The sequence below is a fragment of the Balaenoptera physalus genome, assembly GCF_965194825.1.
Source record: "Balaenoptera physalus genome assembly, chromosome: 12".
Classification (NCBI taxonomy): domain Eukaryota; kingdom Metazoa; phylum Chordata; class Mammalia; order Artiodactyla; family Balaenopteridae; genus Balaenoptera; species Balaenoptera physalus.
In genome coordinates, this window is record NC_138897.1 from 53398277 (window position 1) to 53414323 (window position 16047).

At 37.1% G+C, this 16047-nt stretch overlaps 1 protein-coding gene across 1 annotated transcript in view; it reads left to right on the top strand.

Annotated features, from left to right (window-relative positions):
• The first annotated feature begins 1474 nt into the window (after positions 1 to 1474).
• LOC309639189 (tigger transposable element-derived protein 1-like) overlaps positions 1475 to 16047 on the top strand; it is a 389152-nt gene continuing 374579 nt past the window's right edge. Inside the window, exon 1 of the mRNA XM_082416222.1 lies at positions 1475 to 1488. The gene's annotated coding sequence lies outside the window, so the exon portion shown is untranslated. The remainder of the gene's footprint in view (positions 1489 to 16047) is intronic.

The window sequence follows — 16047 nt, forward strand, 5'->3', positions numbered from 1 at the left end:
CATCTTTCTTTGTTAGAAAAGACATCTGCCATGGAGGACAAGATCTAGTTTGTGCTCAGAGAAACTCCGAAACCATTTCTACAAAACCATTATGAAATTTTTTCATCTGAAGATCTTTACACCTTATATTAAAATAAGAATGTGTTCCTAGCTGTTTCCTCATTTGATGCCAATGTAATTTACAATAGTAGTCTGCAAAAATAAAGGACCTTTTTAGATGAAAATAATAGATTTCATTATATTTTATTCTTAAAAAGTAGATATATGAGGAGGGCAATTAGCTATATGGAATGAGAGACATTCATCAAAGACATTCCTGAAAATTTCATAGGAATAGTAGACCATTCATTTTCTGGAAAAATTATATTTTAAACACCTTTGTAATACATATTCAAGGAAATACACTTTTTTAAAAGCCATTTTACCTTCTATCCTAAAGTGACCTAACAACAAAGTAAAATATGTATTTGGAAAAGAGCAAAAAAAAATCAATTTTCTGTGTTATCATTACTGGTATCATTGTTACTGATTCTTTTCTAAACTTACTGTCTTCTAACTACATTTGTTACGATTAGTGGTGAACACCATAAAACTTCGCACATGGGTGTCAAGACAAGTAAATGATGTTGTTTTGGTGATCTTGGGAGTCAGAAATCTTTTTTTCTCCCTTTTTTATAGCTGACCTTTTCAGAAAGAAATCCCTCTTGAGAAGTCCCACTTTAATTTGTTACATTTTTCAAACTAGACTGTCACATATGCTTTAATAGCACTATTTCTTAACACCTAGGAATAAAACTAACACCATTTCTGTGGTTTTTAACACTCTTGTGGTCTTATACACTGAATACAGTCTTCATTAGTAACATATCATTTTATATGTTTTCCTTTTAAGGAGTTTATATGTATCAGGATGGATCTCATGATGAACAGAATTTAATTTTTAAAAAAAGACTTGGAACATGCTCTGTTAGCTATTGCTGAGGTGGAAAAAAATCTCCTTGGTCAGGAAGGTTAAATGAAGTTCACAAAAGAGCTCTTTTGTGATTCCTATTGCAGGAGTCGGTGGAGTTACACACTTCTGTTATTTCATGGGTCATGAGAGAGTTTAGGTTAGTGCTGAGCTAAAGTAAAGAAATAAGGATGCTGGAAGATACACTTTTTCATTTCTTTTGGTTTTGCTTTTTAAAATAGCAGCATCATTCCACATCTGGTAGTAGGGAAATCTTGACCTAGTTCTGTTTCTACCCCAAATCTCTTAATTTTTCTAGTCCTCAGTTTCCACATTTATAAAAGATGTAGATTATGTTTGATAATGCGTAAAATCCTAACTAACTGCAAATCATAACTTTGATAAGGGACTTGTATCCAGAATATATAGAGAACTCTTATAACTGAATAATAAAAAGATAAATAACCCAATTAAAAATAGGCAAAAGAACTAGATAGATATTTCTCAAAAGAATATATACAAATGGTAAATAAACATCAGTAATAATGTTCAACATCATTAGCCCTTCGGGAAGTGCAAATAAAAATCGCAGTGAGATACCACTTTACAACCACTTGGATGGCTATAATCAAAAAGACAATAACAAGTGTTGACGAGGATGTAGAGAAATTGAAACCCTCATACATTGCTGGTGAGAATATAAAATGGTGCAGCCAGTTTGGAAATAGTTTTGCAATTTCTCAAAATGTTAAAGACATTCTCAAATATGTCAAAAACACTTGAGGGAAGTTGATAATAACCCAGGTCCTGCTTATATAGGTGAAATTTAGGAATTACTATTAACATTCAGATTTCACCAGCTTTTTATGCCCTTACATGTGTGTGTATGTATGTAGTTCTATACAGTTTTATCATGTCTATATTTGTGTGTCCACTGCCACAGTAAGGAACAGAACAGTTCCAACAGTTCCAAGGATCCCTCATCCTACCATTAATAGCCACAGTCAGCTCTCTCCTTAAACCCTCTTACAAATCCTTGACAACTACCAATCTGTTATTCATCTCAACCCTTTGTCATTTCAAGAATAATACATAATGGAATCATACAGTATGTAACTTGTACTTTTTTTATCGCTGAGTACAGGATACCTTGCTTTACTGGGCTTCGCCTAATTACCTTTTTTACAAGTTGAAAGTTTGTTACCCTGTGTTGAGCAAGTCTGTTGGCGCCATTTTTTTCAACAGGATTTGTTCACTTCATGTTTCTGTGTCCTATATTGGTAATTCTCACAATATTTCAAACTTTTTCATTATTCCTATATTTGTTATGGTGATCTGTGATCTTTGATATTGCTGTTGTAATTTTTCATTTTGTACTTTTAATTAGGGTATGTACAAATTTTTTTAGACATAATGCTGTTGTACACTCAATAGACTACAGTATAGTGTAAACATAACTTTAAATGCACTGGAAAACCAAAAAATGTGTGTGATGCTCTTTATTGTGATAGGTGCTTTATTGCGTTGGTCTGGAATCAAACCCATAATACCTCCGAGGTCTGTCTGTATTGTTCTGTGGTGTGGATGGATGTACCACGGTGTGTTTAACCATTCCACCCTTGGAGGACATTTGGGTTGTTTCCAGTTTGAGGCTATTACAAATAAAGCTGCTATGAATGGTCAGGAATATATTTCTGTGTGAATATAAGTTTCAGTTTCTCTGGGATAAATGCCCAATAGTACAATTACCAGACTTTGGTAAACATTTTAAGCACATGTTTAGCTTTGTAAGAAAACTGCCAATTCTTTTTATTTTTTCCCCGGAGTGACTATACCCTTTTACATTCCTGCGAACAATGTCAGTGTATAAGTGATCCCTCTTTTCTGCATTCTCACCAGTGTTTGGTGTTTTGTTTTGTTGTTGTTGTTTTGTTATTTTTAATTTTAGCCATTCTGATAGATGTGTAATGATATCTCATTGTGGTTGTAATCTGTATTTCTCTAATGGCTAATGATGTTGAACATACTTTCATATACTTACTTGCCATCTATATATCCTCTTTAATGAAATGTCTATGTATGTCTTTGCCCAGTTTCTAACTGTATTTTTTAATTGTTGAGTTTTAACAGTTCTTTGAATATTCTAGATACAATTCCTTTGTCAAATGTGTGGTTGCAAATATTTTTACACAGTCCATAAGATGTCTTTTTATCTCTCAATACTTAAGAGGGGCCTTTGTAGGGTGAACGTTTTAATTTTAATGAGGTCCGCTTTATCAACTTTTCCTTTTTACAGATCACACTTTTGATGTGATCAAAAGAATTCTTTGTCAAGCCAAAGAATTCTTTGTCTAGCTCTAGTTACTAAAGAATCGCTCCTATGGTTTTTTCTAAAATTTTGTAGTTTTATGTTTTACACTTAAGTATGTGATCCATTTTAATTTTTTGTATAAGGTGGGAGATTCAGGTCAAGTTTTATTTCTTTTGGCTATGGATATCTGACTGCTCCAGCACCATTTGTTGAAAAGGCTACATTCTTCACTGAATTGCTTTTGCATCTCTGTCAAAAACCACTTGGGCACATTTGTTAGGGTCTATTTCTGAGTTCTCTCTTCTGATCCATTGATCAACGTATCTATGGTAGATATTTATTACTGTGGTATACAACATACCTTTGCATCAAATAGTGTAATATTTCCCACTTTTTTCTCCTTTTTCAAAATTGTTTTAGCTATTCTAGCTCCTGTGCCTTTACATAGAAATTTTAGAGTAAGTTTGTCAACGTCTACCAAAAAAAAACAAAAACAAAAATGAAAACCCTTTTTGGGATTTTGATAGGAATTTCATTCAACCAGTGGATCAATTTGGGGAAAACTGACATCTTAACTATGTTGAGTCTTTCAATCCATGAATGTTGTATATGTCTTCATTTATTTAGGTCTTCTTTGATTTATTTCATTAGTATTTTATAATTTTTAGAAGTCAAATTTTGTATGTATTTTGTTAGATTTATACTGAAATAATTTATTTTTTGGAGCAATTGTAACTTACATTGTGGGTTTTTTGGTATGCTCTTTGCTTTGGGAGTTTTATTATTATTATTATTATTATTTTAAATATTTATTTATTTATTTATTTTTGGCTGTGTTGGGTCTTAGTTGTGGCACATGGGATCTTAGTTGCGGCACATGGGATCTTTCATTGCGGTGCGCAGGCTCCTCGTTGCAGTGCGTGGGCTTCTCTCTAGTTGTGGCATGCGGGTTTTCTCTTCTCTAGTTGTGGCATGCGGGCTCCATAGCTTGTGGGCTCTGTAGTTTGCGGCATGCGGGCTCTCTAGTTGAGGCACACAAGCTCAGTAGTTGTGGCGCATGGGCTTAGTTGCCCCGCGGCACGTGGGATCTTAGTTCTCTGACCAGGGATTGAACCCGTATCCCCTGCAATAGAAGGTGGATTTACCACTGGACCACCAGGGAAGTCCCTTATGGTGTTTTTAATTTCAGTATCCACGTGTTCATTGTTAGGTTATAGAAATGCTATTGTGAAATGTAAGGGGTTGAGCAGGAAGGCAAGAGTGAGGTGACTGTCCCCACTTTCCTCAATGAGCTCATGTTCCCCATTCCATTTATTTCTTTATTTTTGTTTATTTTTTTATTTATAAAAAATATAAATACAATTTATATTATATATTATATTACGTACAATATATAAATACATTTTAGAGGTATAATTGATTTACAATATTATATAAGTTTCAGGGGTACCATATAGTGCAGGAATCCCCAACCCCCAGGCCACAGACCAGTACCGGTCCATGGCCTTTTAGGAACCAGGCCACACAGCAGGAGGTAAGCAGTGGGTGAGCAAGCAAAGTTTCATCTGTATTTACAGCTGCTCCCCATCACTCGCATTACCACCTGAGCTCCACCTCCTGTCAGCATTATGGTGAGTTGTATAATTATTTCATTATACATTACAGTGTAATAATAATAGAAATAATAAATGTAATGTACTTGAATCATCCCCAAACCATCCCCGCTGCCACCCCGGTCCATGGAAAAATTGTCTTCCACAAAACTGGTCCCTGGTGCCAAAAAGGTTGGGGACTACTGATATAATGAGTCACAATTTTTAAAGGTTATACCCTGTCTATAGTTATTATTAGAATACTGGCTATATTCTCTTGTATACAATATATCTTTGTAACATTTATTTTATACATAGTAGTTTTTACCTTTTAATTCCCTACAAATATCTTGTCCCTACCCCTCTCCCCAGTGGTAACTACTAGTTCATTCTCTATATCTGTGACTCGGTTTCTTTTTTGTTTTATTCACTAGTTTGTTCTATTTTTTAGGTTCCTCATATAAGTAATGTCATATAGTATTTGTCTTTGTCTGACTTATTTCACTTAACATAATACCCTCCAAGTCCATCCACGTTGTTGCTAATGACAAAATTTCATTTTTTATGGCTATTTCATAGTATGTGTGTATGTATCTATATATATGTGTGTGTGTATGTGATGAACACTTCACATACACACTCTTCTTTATCCATTCATCTGTTGACGGACATTTAGGTTGCTTCCATGTCTTGGCTATTGTGAATAATGCTGCTATGAATATTGGAGTGCATGTGTGTTGATCTAATATCTCTCAATCTTGCTCAGCTCACTTATTAGTCCTAAAAGATGTTTTGTAGATTCCTTGGGATTTTCTATGTAGGTAATCATGTAATCTGCAAATAGCAATGGTTTTGTTTCTTCCTTTCCAATATAGATGACTTTTTTTTTTTTTTTTTTTTTGCCTTAATGTGCTGGCTAGAACTTTTAATACTGTGTAGAATAAGAATAATGAGACCAGTCATCCTTGCTTTCTTCCCAGTCTTAGATGGAGACCGAACTGCAGGGGTTTTTTTATGTGTTCTTTTTCCATTTGAGAAAGTTCCCTTCTATTCCTGGTTTTCCTGAGAGTTTTTATCATGAACGGGTTTTGGATTTTGTCAACTGTATTTTCTGCATCAATTGATATGATTATATGGTTTTTTCTTTAGCTTGTTGATATGATAGATTATAGTAATTGATTTTTGAATGTTGTATTAACCTTGCGTACCTGGAATAAGTCCCACTTGGTCTTTGGGTATAATTTTTTTTATATATATTGCTGGATTTGATTTAATATTTAATTGAGAATTTTTGCATCTAAATTCATGAGAGATATTCATCTGTAGCATTCTTTCTTTTTCTTTTCTTTTCTTTCCTTTTCAAAAAATCTATCTCTGTCTGGTTTTAGTACCAACATAACAGTAAAATGAGTTGGGAAGTGTTCCTCTTCTGTTACTGGAAAAGGTAGTGTAAAATTGTTGTTAATTCTTTAAATGTTTGTTAGAATTATCAAGTGAAATCATGAGGGCCTAGAAATTCCTTTTGTAGAAGCTTCTTAATTTAAATTTTAATTTCTTTAATGGTTATAGGACTATTCATGCTGTTGATTTCATGTTGTCTTGTTTTTTGTGTGTTTTTTTTAAGGAATCAATTACCATTTTCAAAAAGATCATGACATGCATACTTCAGTACAATTTCTACTCACTTTCTCCGCAAAGGCCTTTCTACCCTGGATCTAAAACACAATTGTTCAGGGTCCCCTTGGCCCAGGAGCCCACTGAGTTTAAAGAACACTTATAGTGGTTTTTTTTTTTCCTGCTTTTGTGGTTCCATGCTGAGCTTGGCTGCTGGAGTTCTCGAGTATCTGTACCAGTAGGCAGAGGTAGCCTCAGAGCCTTTATTCTCCCAAAATCCCAGATGCCTCAGAATTCTTTATAACTTTAATCTGTTAATAACCCCAAGAGGGTAGAACTTAGTAGACTGGAGAACAAGTAATGGAGGATATCTTGGGCTGCAATTTTGCACTGGTCTCTGTAAGAAGCTGTTTTCCTTAAATTGAGGAGAGCCTAACTAAAACTATAGCAGATTCAGCATGGAAGTGGGGACAATTGCTCTGACTAATGCAAATAGTGTGTTTGCAAAGAGGGTTTGAAATGAATTTGGAGGGTATTTTATGCTCATGCTCAATTACTGACATAAATCACATATTTTTCAATGAATACGTTAAAATTTTGTTCTCTACTATGTCATGAATAATCCACCTCCAGTTGGTTTAGTAATCAAATACTGACTGTTCTCGATGCATTAAAGCTAGCAGATTTTTCTGAGGTAAAATGAGTGTCAACAGAAATCTCAAAAGATTTCTTTTATGCTCTTCAAGGCCATGAAATAATGTAGTTTGCTAATGATCTTGTGTCTACTACATGCAAATGTCCAATGTAGTAACTCTGCCACAAAGAAAAGACTAAAACTACATGCCCGTGGGAAGCATGACTGGAGAGGTTCAAGATCACAGCAACATACCAATTTCCAATAGACTCATGGACGATATCCCCCCTTGTGTTCCCTACTCATTGTATGTATTAGACTTTCCCCACAGCATACTGTTTGGGCACCTGCAATGTCTCCAGCTCTGGCTCTTCCTCTTGCCACAGCATTTACAGAGTCAGGTCTATGAAGAGAGACTTTCAGGAAAGGATAATGCATGTTAACCATAGTAAGTTGCAAATTATCGGTAAAACACGAAGTACTTCCTCTTTAAGAGATGTTTACCTTTTAAGGAGCAAAGTGTCCATTTGGTTAAGAACCAAAGAAATCGGGATGTAATTTTGACATTTTAAACACCCGAGAGTAGGGTAGGTAGGTTTCTGTTTCAGCAAGGTGACCAGTGGGTTTGAAATTCTCTGTATGGCTTTCCCAACACAAGGCCAGATCTGACTCTTCACCACTTTGAATGGATTCTGTTAATCCTGGCACCAAAGATCCTGGGAAAGAAACCAGCTTTACCAAAATGAAAACACCTGACTAGATGGAATTCAATCCACCATGATAGTGATGAATCACAGTTAAGATTTCAGCAAGCAAATAAATGTTTTTATCACTTTTGGAATGGCTTAAAAGTGTTTATGATTAGGATAGTTCAGTTTTGCCTGTTTTGTTGGTATATTACAAAGTACAAGGGCTTAAGAAAATTGCTTTTTTTTTCTACCCTTCACGCTATGTCCTCTGTCCATGGTTTGAAGAAAGACTTCCTTCTTTGACATTGTTCAGAATTATATTCAGAATTGTGGAACAAACTAGTTGGATTCTCTTTGTATGTCAGAGGTTTACAATCTGAAGTGGCAGCATCTAAATGAGATTCTGATATGCACATTGTTCCCAAATAACTCCCTATATCCATGTGGAACAATTTTTTAATTAATTTTTTTTGGAGTATGGTTGCTTTACAATGTTGTGTTAGCCTCCACTGCACAACAAAATGAGTCAGCCATACACGCACAGATATCCCCTCCCTTTTGGACTTCCCTCCATTTAGGTTACCACAGTACATTAGGTGGAGTTCCCTGTGCTATACAGTATGTTCCCATCAGTTGTCTATTTTATACATAGTATCAATAATGTATATGTGTCAATCCCAGTCTCCCAATTCCTCCCACCCCACCCCTTTCCCCCTTGGTATCCATATGTTTGTTCTCTACGTCTGTGTATCTATTTCTGCTTTGCAAGTAAGATCATCTATACCACTTTTCTAGATTCCACATATAATTCAAAAAAACATCTGCACCCTAATGTTCAGAGCAGCACTATTTACAATAGCCAGGACATGGAAGCAACCTAAATGTCCATCAACAGAGGAATGGAGAAAAGCAAATATTGCACATGGAGCATTTTTAACGGGACCCTAAATTTTCCTGACAGTCGGCCTTCTACAAAGTCAGGATTCACTCACTCCACAGGGGTTTGCATGGCTTTTGGCCATGGGTCCAGCTCCTAGGTGCATTTCCAATAGGATTCATGGTGTTTAGTTATGCAGCTGTCATAACTGGGTGAGCCCCATCTCTAGGGGCACATACAACTCCTGTCAGCGTCAGTGGGGTTGAAGCTTGTGTTTCAAGGAGATCTAAACTTGCCAACAGTGAGAAGACATTTAGTTCTCCATGCTTTGATTTAGACTTCCTGTGGTGATTTTGATTCCTCTAACAGAATTCCTTTCTTTCCATTTGTTATTATGTTTACAGAAAATTTACTGTCTGAAGAACGTAAGGCAAGCTGGAGTTTCTCTGTCTCTGTTTCTCTTTCTTTCTCTGTCTCTGTTTCTCTCTGTCAGATCACTGCACTTTTATTTGAGATATTTTCCTTCTTGTTTCCTTCTCATTGCTCTTTGGGTCAGTATCGCCACCTTTTCCTAGTTCTGTTACTCATTCCAGACTCTTAACTCCTACAGGAAATATCTCTATGATCTTCGTTTTATTCTTGCCAATTTATTTTGAAATGACTCTATTCTGTCTTTTGGTATAACACAGAATTCTTAACTACTTAGGGAGGTGATATATTTTATTATTTATTTTTTAAAATTAAAGTATAGTTGATGTACAATATTATATAAGTTTCAGGTGTACCACATAATGAGTCACAATTTTTAAAGGTTATACTCCTTTATAGTTGGTATAAAATATTGGCTATATTCCCCATGTTGTACAATATATCCTTGTAGCTTATTTTATACCTAATAGTTTGTACCTTTTAATAGGTACCCCTATATTCCCCTCCCCCTCTTCCCTCTCCCCACTGGTAACCACTAGTTTGTTCTCTATATCTGTGAGTCTGCTTCTTTTTTGTTATATTCACTAGTTTGTTGTATTTTTAGATTTCACATATAAGTGATATCATACAGAATATTTCTTTCTCTGTCTGACTTATTTCACTTAGCATAAGACCCTCCAAGTTCATCCATGTTGTTGCAAATGGCAAAATTTCATTCTTTTTTATGGCTGAGTAGTATTTTGTTGTATATATAGACCACATCTTTTCTTCATCTGTTGATGGACACTGAAGTTGTAGGGAAGCAATATAGTTTCATTATTTTGTTTACATAAGTCTCACAATTATTAGTTAAATGTTCAGAGAAAGTTTATCTCAATATTATAAAAAATAAAAAAAAAATTTTTCCCTGAACTCAGAAGTTAAATTCTGTAATTTTGACATCATTAAATTCTCATACCTTGGGGACATTCAAGATGGCGGAGGAGTAAGATATGGAGATCACCTTCCTCCCCACAAATACATCAAAAATACATCTACATGTGGAACAACTCCTACAGAACACCTACTGAACGCTGGCAGAAGACCTCAGACTTCCCAAAAGGCAAGAAACTCCCCACACACCTGGGTAAGGCAAAAGAAAAAAGAAAAAACACAGCCAAAAGTATAGGGATGGGACCGGCACCTCTGGGATGGAGCAGTGAAGGAGGAAAAGTCTCCACACACTAGGAAGCCCCTTTGTGGGCAGAGACTGTGGGTGGTGGGGGGAGAAGCTTCGGAGCCACGGAGGAGAGCACAGCCACAGGGGTGCAGAGGGCAAAGCGGAGAGATTCCCACATAGAGGATCAGTGCCACCCAGCACTCACCAGCCTGAGAGGCTTGTCTGCTCACCCACCGGGGCAGGCGGGGGCTGGGAGCTGAGGCTCGGGCTTCAGATGTCAGATCCCAGGGAGATCTGAGGGTTGGCTGAGTGAACACAGCCTGAAGGAGGCCAGTGCGCCACAGCTAGCCGGCGGGGAGTATGGGAAAAAGTCTGTAACTGACTTAAAGGCAAGATACCATTGTTTCGGGGTGCGTGAGGAGAGGGGATTCAGAGCACCGCCTAAACGAGCTTCAGAGACGAGGCTATCAGCACAGACACCAGAGACAGGTATGAAATGCTAACACTGCTGCTGCAGCCACCAAGAAGCCTGTGTGCGAGCACAGGTCACTCTCCACACCTCCCCTCCCGGGAGCCTGTGCAGCCCGCCACTGCCAGGGTCCGGTGATCCAGGGACAACTTCCCCGGGAGAATGCACAGCGTGCCGCGGGCTGGTGCAACGTCACGCCGGCCTCTGCCGCCGCAGGCTCGCCCCGCATCTGTACCCCTCCCTCCCCCCGGCCTGAGTGAGCCAGAGCCCCCGAATCAGCTGCTCCTTTAACCCCGTCCTGTGTGAGCGAAGAACAGACGCCCTCAGGCGACCTACACGCAGAGGCGGGGCCAAATCCGAAGCTGAACCGCAGGAGCTGTCCAAGCAAAGAAGAGAAAGGGAAATCTCTCCTAGCAGCCTCAGGAGCAGCGGATTAAATCTCCACAATCAACTTGATGTACCCTGCATCTGTGGAATACCTGAATAGACAATGAATCATCCCAAAATTGAGGCAGTGGACTTTGGGAGCAACTTAGACTTGGGGTTTGCTGTATGCAACTGACTTATTTCTGAATTTTATCTTTATCTTAGTATAGTTTTTAGCGCTTGATATGATTGGTGGATTTCTTTATTGGTTTGGCTGCTCTCTTCTTTTCTATTTTATTACCCTTTTAAAATTTTTTTATTTTAATAATTTTTAAATTTTAATAATTTTATTTTATACATTTATTTATTTCTTTTTCTTTCTTTTTAACTACTTCTTCTTCAGAGCTGTGTGGCTGACAGGGTCTTGGTGCTCCAGCCTGGTGTCAGGCCTGAGATTCTGAGATGGCAGAGCCAAGTTCAGGACATTAGACCACCGGAGATCTCCCTGCCACACATAATATCAATTGGCGAGAGCTCTCCCAGAGATCTCCATCTCAACGCTAAGACCCAGCTCCACTCAACGGCCAGCAAGCTACAGTGCTGGGCACCCCATGCTAAACAACTAACAAGACAGGGACACAACCCCACCCATTAATTAGCAGAGAGGCTGCCTAAAATCATACTAAGTTCACAGACACCCCAAAACACACCACCGGATGTGGCCCTGCCCACCAGAGAGACGAGATCCAGCCCCAACCACCAGAACACAGGCACCAATCCCCAATATCAGGAAGCCTACACAACCCACTGAACCAGCCTTACACACTGGGGGCAGACACACACAAAAATGGCAATTAGGAACCTGCAGCCTGTGAAAAGGAGACCCCAAACACAGTAAGTTAAGCAAAATGAGAAGACAGAGAAATACACAGCAGATGAAGGAACAAGGTAAAAACCCACCAGACCAAACAAATTAAGAGGAAATAGGCAGTCTACCTGAAAAAGAATTCAGAGTAATGATAGTAAAGGTGATCCAAAATCTTGGAAATAGAATGGAGAAAATACAAGAAACGTTTAACAAGGACGTAGAAGTACTAAAGAGCAAACAAACAATGATGACCAGCACAATAAATAAATTAAAAATTCTCTAGAAGGAATCAATAGCAGAATAAATGAGGCAGAAGAACGGATAACTGACCTGGAAGATAAAATAGTGGAAATAACTACCACAGAGCAGAATAAAGAAAAAAGAATGAAAAGATTGAGGACAGTCTCAGAGAACTCTGGGACAATATTAAACACACCAACATTCGAATAATAGGGGGTGCAGAGGAAGAAGAGAAAAAGAAAGGGACTGAGAAAATACTTGAAGAGATTATAGTTGAAAACTTCCTTAACATGGGAAGGGAAATAGTCAATCAAGTCCAGGAAGCGTAGAGAGTCCCATACAGGATAAACCCAAGGAGAAACACGCCAAGACACATAGTAATCAAATTATCAAAAATTAAATACAAAGAAAAAAATTAAAAGCAGCGAGGGAAAAGCAACAACTAAAATACAAGGGAATCCCCATTTGGTGAACAGCTGATCTTTCAGCAGAAACTCTGCAAGCCAGAAGGGTGTGGCAGGACATATTTAAAGTGATGAAAGGGGAAAACCTACAACCAAGATTACTCTACCCAGCAAGGATCTCATTCAGATTCGACAGAGAAAGTAAAACCATTACAGACGAACAAAAGCTAAGAGAATTCAGCACCACCAAACCAGCTTTACAACAAATGTTAAAGGAACTTCTCTAGGCAGGAAACACAACAGAAGGAAAGACCTACAAAAACAAACCCATAACAATTAAGAAAATGGTAATAGGAACATACATATTGATAATTACCTTAAAAGTAAATGGATTAAATGTTCCAACCAAAAGTCAGAGACTGGCTAAATGGATACAAAAACAAGACCCATATATATGCTGTCTCCAAGAGACCCACTTCAGACCTAGGGACACATACAGACTGAAAGTGAGGGGATGGCAAAAAGATATCCCATGCAAATGGAAATCAAAAGAAAGCTGGAGTAGCAATTCTCATATTGGACAAAATAGACTTTAAAATAAAGACTATTACAAGAGACAAAGAAGGACACTACATAATGATCAAGGGATCAATCCAAGAAGAAGATAAAACAATTGTAAATGTTTATGCACCCAACATAGGAGCACCTCAATACATAAGGCAAATGCTAACAGCCATAAAAGGGGAAAATGACAGTAACACAGTCATAGTAGGGGACTTTAACACCCCACTTTCACCAATGGACAGATCATCTAAAATGAAAATATATAAGGAAACACAAGCTTTAAATGACACATTAAACAAGATGGACTTAATTGATAGTTATAGGACATTCCATCCAAAAACAACAGAATACAGTTTCTTCTCAAGTGCTCATGGAACATTCTCCAGGATAGATCATATCTTGCATAACAAATCAAGCCTTGATAAATTTAAGAAAATTGAAATTATATCAAGTATCCTTTCCTACCACAACACTATGAAACTAGATATCAATAACAGGAAAAAAAAAACTGTAAAAAATACGAACACATGAGGCTAAACAATACTTTATTAAATAACCAAGAGATCACTGAAGAAATCAAAGAGGAAATCAAAAAATACCTAGAAACAAATGACCATGAAAACACAATGGCCCAAAACCTATGGGATGCAGCAAAAGCAGTTCTAAGAGGGACGTTTATAACTATACAATCCTACCTCAAGAAACAAGCAAAATCTCAAATAAACAACCTACCCTTACACCTAAAGCAATTAGAGAAAGAAGAACAATGAAGAAGAAAAAAACCCCCAAAGTTAGCAGAAGGAAAGAAGTCATGTATATCAGATCAGAAATAAATGAAAAAGAAATGAAGGAAACAATAGCAAAGATCAATAAAACTAAAAGCTGATTCTTTGAGAAGATAAACTAAATTGATAAACCATTAGGCAGACTCATCAAGAAAAAAAGGGAGAAGACTCAGATCAACAGAATTAGAAGTGAAAAAGGACAAGTAACAACTGACACTGCAGAAATACAAAGGATTATGAGAGATTACGACAAGCAACTATATGCCAATAAAATGGACAACCTGGAAAAAATGGACAAATTCTTAGAAAAGTACAACCTTCTAAGAATGAACCAGGAAGAAATAGAAAATATAGACAGACCAATCACAAGCACTGAAATTGAAACTGTGGTTAAAAATCTTCCAACAAACAAAAGCCCAGGACCAGATGGCTTCACAGGCGAATTCTATCAAACATTTAGAGAAGAGCTAGCACCTATCCTTCTCAAACTCTTCCAAAATATAGCAGAGGGAGGAACACTCCCAAGCTCTGTCTATGAGGCCACCATCACCCTGATACCAAAACCAGACAAAGATGTCACAAAAAAAGAAAACTACAGGCCAGTATCACTGATGAATATAGATGGGAAAATCCTCAACAGAATACTAAAAACAGAATCCAGCACCACATTAAAAGGATCATACACCATGATCAGGTGGGGTTTATCCCACTTTAATCCCCTGCAAGGATTCTTCAATATACGCAAATCAATCAATGTGATACACCATATTAACAAATTGAAGAATAAAAACCATATGATCATCTCAATAGATGCAGAAAAAGCTTTCGACAAAATTTAACACCCATTTATGATAAAAACTCTCCAGAAAGTAGGCATAGAGGAACTTACCTCAACATAATAAAGGCCATATACGACAAACCCACAGCCAACATCGTTCTCAATGGTGAAAAACTGAAACCATTTCCACTAAGGTTAGGAACAAGACAAGGTTGCCCACTCTCTCCAGTATTATTCAACATAGTTTTGGGAGTTTTAGCCACAGCACTCAGAGACGAAAAAGAAATAAAAGGAATCCAAATTGGAGAAGAAGTAAAACTGTCACTGTTTGCAGATGACATGATACTATACATAGAGAATCCTAAAGGTGCTACCAGAAAACTACTAGAGCTAATCAATGAATTTGGAAAAGTAGCAGGATACAAAATTAATGCACAGAAATCTCTTGTATTCCTATAAACTAACAATGAAGAATCTGAAAGAGAAATTAAGGAAACACTCCCATTTACCATTGCAACAAAAAGAATAAAATACCTAGGAACAAACCTACCTATGGAGACAAAGGACCTGTATTCAGAAAACTATAAGACACTCATGAAAGAAAGTAAAGATGATACAAACAGATGGATAGATATACCATGTTCTTGGATTGGAGGAATCAACTTTTTGAAAATGACCATACTACCCAAAGCAATCTACAGATTCAATGCAATCCCTATCAAACTACCAATGGCATTTTTCACAGAACTAGAATAAAAAATTTCACAACCTGTATAGAAACACAAAAGACCCTGAATAGCCAAAGCAATCTTGAGAAAGAAAAACAGAGCTGGAGGAATCAGGCTCCCTGACTTCAGACTATACTACAAAGCTACCGTCATCAAGACAGTATGGTACTGGCACAAAAACAGAAATATAGATCAATGAAACAGGATAGAAAGCCCAGGGATAAACCCACGCACATATGGTCACCTTATTTTTGATAAAGGAGGCAAGAATATACAATGGAGAAAAGATAAGTGGTGCTAGGAAAACTGGACAGCTACATGTAAAAGAATGAAAGTAGAACACTCCCTAACACCATACATAAAAATAAACTCAAAATGGATTAAAGACCTAAATGTAAGGCCAGACACTTTAAACTCTTAAGAGGAAAACATAGGCAGAACATTCTATGACATAAATCACAGCAAGATCCTTTTTGATCCACCTCCTAGAGAAATGGAAATAAAAACAAAAATAAACAAATGGGACCTAATGAAACTTAAACATTTTTGCAAAGCAAAGGAAACTACAAACAAGACGAAAAGACACCCCTC